Source organism: Cebus imitator, unplaced genomic scaffold (assembly GCF_001604975.1).
Source record: "Cebus imitator isolate Cc_AM_T3 unplaced genomic scaffold, Cebus_imitator-1.0 Scaffold4, whole genome shotgun sequence".
Taxonomy (NCBI): Eukaryota; Metazoa; Chordata; class Mammalia; order Primates; family Cebidae; genus Cebus; species Cebus imitator.
Window position 1 is genome coordinate 12,608,624 of NW_016107319.1, and position 4,749 is coordinate 12,613,372.

Genomic DNA, 4,749 nt, shown 5'->3' on the forward strand with positions numbered 1-4,749 from the left:
TTTTTTGATGGAGTCTTGCTCTGTCACCAGGCTGGAGCGCAGTTGCACTCTCTCAGCTCATTGCAACCTCCACCTCCCAGGTTCAAGTGATCCTCCTGCCTCAGCCTCCTGAGTAGCTTGGACTACAGGCGTGCACCACCATGCCCAGCTAATTTTTGTATTTTTAGTAGAGATGGGGTTTCACCATTTCTAGGATGGTCTCAATCTCTTTACCTCGTCATCCACCCACCTCAGCCTCCCAAAGTTCTGGGATTACAGTCATGAGCCACTGCACCCAGTCCATACCCTGGAATATTCTATCCTATGGTGGCCAGCATGCTATACATGGCTTTTAAAATTTGTGGGACCAAAGACTATACCTACAATATTTTTTTTTACATTATAAAATCCATATAAGGAAAACAAAAAAGAGAACATAATTTAACAATAAGTAATCTAGAAGAGAGATAATGGATATAGTGTAACCCCTAAAGATATACTTATCTCAGTCAGCCAAATCTGAAGACAGCCCACTAGTGAGGTGAGTCAGGTTGTGACCAAAGAATGAGAGTGTTTCTGAAAAGGAATTGGGAGGGTATTCTGATCAGAGCTAGTGTGAATATGTGAAGGCTTAGTGGGAAGAGAGGGTGAAACTTGCATGAAACTTGTCAAATATATTTTTCTGACTCAACTCAAAGAGCATGCAGGGTCAAGGGTGAGACTTACCTATATCAAATAATAAATACAAACAAGTAGAATTTCTTTCTTTTTTTCTTTTAGGCACCAAGATTTTTATTTACCCACATTCCTGCTTTCTTTTAACATTATAAACATCATAGGCCAAATTATTATCTTTTTGATCCAGAGTTGTGATAGAAACCATCTAGTTATAAAGTGGTGGCAGGTCTATGTCTGCTTTTATGTTTTTCTGACTCCTCTCAACCTCTAACTGTCACTTTTCTGTTCTTTCTCAGTTGCCCCTTAATAGTCTATTCTAACCCCTGTAAAACAGGGACTAAAGTACTAATCTCATTGTTATGAGGTTTAAAAGAAGGCCCAGAACTAAGTCAGGCTCTGAGGAAAATTCAAACAGCAGTTCCTCTTTGCCCTTTAATATAGCTCCTTCTCATCTGCCATGCACTGAGGAACCATTGAACCTGTAAACCAAGCACACAGGTCTAAGTCCACAGACCAGGTGAAGGCCTAGATGACAAAATGCATGGGCTTTGTGACTCCACTACTGACTTTGAGGCTAAGGAAGGACTTACTTAGTAAGCAGTTCCAAGACCACTGAGCTCATGGTTCCCTGTGGCTGGTACCGCCATCATGACCGAGGCTTGAGGAAGGACCTCTCAGTTCTCACTGCCACCCCTGGAACCATATGAGGGCTGCAGCAGAGACCACTGAGTGACTGGCCCCAGAGAGTTCATGGGGGACACTGATAAATCAATCACAAAGTTGATGCTGTTTGTTCTTAGGGAGGAGAGGCGGGCCTGGGCAAGGACAGCAGCTGGAAGGCAAAGCGCAGACCTGGCTCTCAGTAGCAGTAGTGATCTGGCTTGAAGGGGCCATTACGGGACATGCCCAGGTACTAGGCTTACTTCTCAGTCAGCTTGGTCAATTCCATGCTCAGCTTGCCCAGGTGGGCATCAGCCACTGCCTCATCCAGCTTTTGGGGCAGGAAGTGAACCCCAACAGGGTACTTGTCTGGGTGGGTCCACAGCTCGATCTGTGCCATCACCTGGTTGGTGAAGGAGTTACTCATCATGAAGCTGAGGTGGTCCATGGCACAACCCAAGTTGACCAGCCGACCCTCAGCCAGCAGGATGATGTGGCACCCATTCTTCAGCTGGTACTGGTCCACCTGCAGCTTGATGTTCACCTTCTCTACAGTGTTCCAAGTCAAATCTCCAAGTCAAAGTGTCCAGTGTTACACATGATGGCATCATCCTTCATCTGCTCAAAGTGCTGACCAAGGATGATGTCAACACAGCCTGTGGTGTTGACAAAGATGTTGCCCTCCTGACAGGCCTCATCCATGGTGGTCACCTCATAGCCCTCCATGACAGCCTACAGTGCGTTGATGGGGTCAATCTCGGTGATGATGACACAGGCCCCAAAACCCTGCAGGGCCTGGGCACAGCCCTTGCCCACATTGCCATAGCCTGCTAACTACCACCACTACCTTGCTGGCAATCATCACATCTGTGGCCAGCTTGATGCCATCTATGAGGGACTCCTGGCAGCCATAGAGGTTGTCAAACTTGTTCTTGGTGACGGAATCATTGACATTGATGGCAGGCACCTTCAGGATCCCACTGGCCTTCATCTTGTAGAGGTTGTGGACCCCAGTCACAGTCTCCTCGGAGATGCCTCAGATGCCAGACAGGAGCTGCGGGTACTTGGTGTGCATGAGGTTGGTGAGGTCGACCCCGTTGTCCAGAATCATGTTGAGGGGCCTGTCTTTGAAGTACAGCATCTGCTCAGTGCACCACAGGTACACCTTGTCAGTTTCACTCTTCCAGGCATACGCTGGAATGCCAGCGTTGGCAATGTCAGCTGCTGCATGGTCCTGGGTGGAGAAGATGTTGCAGCTTGACCACCGCACCTCAGCACCCAGGGCGATGAGGGTCTCAATGAGGACGGCTGTCTTCACGGTCATGTGCAAGCAGCCGGCGATGCGGGTGCCCTTCAATGGCTTGGAGGCCAAGTACGGCTCATGCAAGCACATCAGGCCCAGAATGTTGTTCTCCACAATATCCAGGGCCTTGCGCCCCCAGGCAGCCAGCCCAATGTCAGCAACTTTGTAGGGCAGTTTGTCAGACATGCTGGTGGCACTGGTGATGGGCACGGGTGAAGGGGGCTGGGCCTCAGTCAGGGGACAGGCACTGGGCAGGCCACGCCTACAAGGAAACAAGTAGAATCTCAACTTGCAATGCTGATGGAGAGCAGAGACCACCAGACATTTTAGTTTAATGCAGTTCAGGGTAGAAGAAAGTGAATATCCTTGCAAGGTTCTGGAATGGGGTATAGATACAAGCAAGCCATTACAGTCTACAGTCTGAATGTTGGTGTCTCCCCAGAATTCATATGTTGAAATTCTAAACCAAAGTGATGATATCAGAAGAGTGGCCTTTTGGGAGGTGATTAGGTCATGAGAGCGGACTACTCATGAATGGAATTAGCATCCTTATAAAAGAGGCCCAAGGTAGCTTGGCTGTCCCTTCTACCATGTGAGGACACAGAGAGAAGGCACCATCTGTGAACCAGGAACCAAATGCCCCAACAGACACCAAATCTGTCGGTGCCTTCATCATGAACTTCCCAGCCTCTAGAACTATGAAAAATAAATTTCTGTTTTTACAAGTCCCCTAGTTTATGGTATTTTGTGAGAGCAATCCGAAGGGACTAAGAAGCTACCAACACACTGGCTCTGTGAATTCTGGAACCAGCTTTGAGTAAAGATAGAAAGAGGGAATGGGAATTGAATCTTTCATATGAACTCTCAAGTTAGTTCCTATAAGGTATTAAGGATAAAGAAAATAAATGTTCTGGAGAAACACTACCACCGCCGGAACTTGAAAAAAAATGAAAAAAGAATGTCTCCAATGAATAAAGCAGGTTAGGGCTCAAAATAAAAGTGTTTAGAATTTTGTTTAAAACAATGTCTAAAATTTTAGAATCTTCAAGCCATGATACTTTTTCAGTATCTTCAAGGCATGATTTTTTTAAGTCTCATGCAGACAGAAATTACAAACTATAGCATGAGTAAACCTTACCTGTAGTGACTAACATAAATATAGTATCGCTAGAATGATGAGTAATAACACATAACCACATCCTCAAGACTCACCCACATCAGCATTTCCTAATGTGATTTAACTGCAATGCAGATTGCTTTAGGACTTATAAAATGTTGATGAAACACCAACCTATGCACACTTGATTAAGAGAGAGCAAAAAATAAATGCTTCAGGAAAATATCAAAACTGAATTCAGAGCTTGAGAAGAAATAAACATTGAATATAATCACAAATAAATTAAGTAGAAAAATGTTCTTATATTTTAGAGGTATATAATGAAGTATTTAGGGATGAATGTGATAATGTCTATAACTTTTACAGTACTTCCATAGAAATATATACCTTCATGAAGCACATAAACCAAACTGTGAACATTTTTTAATTCTTTCAAGCCCAAAGGGCAATGCACAAGGCAGCTAGTTGGAACAAAGCTACAGAGCCCAGAGTATAGTGGTACATATAAAATTGTCTGAAAAATGTCATTTCAAGCCATAAAGAACAAGTGTAGATTAAATTATTAAGGGCTGAATTCTGTCCTTCAAAAAATATAAATTTGATTCCTAACCCCCAGTACCTCGGAGTGTGACCATACTTGGAAATAGGGTCTTTAAAGGGGTACGTAAGGTAAAATGAGGCCATAAATGGGCCCTATCCAATATGACTCTGTCCTTCAAAGAAGAGGAGGTTAAGACACAGACACTCGAAGTATGGACCTGCATGCTCACAGAGAAGAGACCATGTGAGGACACAGGAAGAAGACAACCATCTGCAAGGCATGGAGAAAGATCTCAGAAGAAACCAAACTTGCTGACACCTTGGTCTTGGACTTCCAGCCTTCAGAACTGTGAGACAATCAATTTCTGTTATTTAAGCCACCCAGTCTTTGGTATTTTGTTACAGCAGCCTTAGCATACTAATACCGACATCCTCCCAAATATATTCAGTCAGAAAGCTGTAGACAAACGTC

General features: G+C 44.5%; 1 pseudogene; it reads right to left on the reverse strand.

Annotated features, from left to right (window-relative positions):
• Nucleotides 1–1,474: 1,474 nt before the first annotated feature.
• On the reverse strand, nt 1,475–2,876 carry LOC108308859 (annotated as a pseudogene).
• Nucleotides 2,877–4,749: the final 1,873 nt, after the last annotated feature.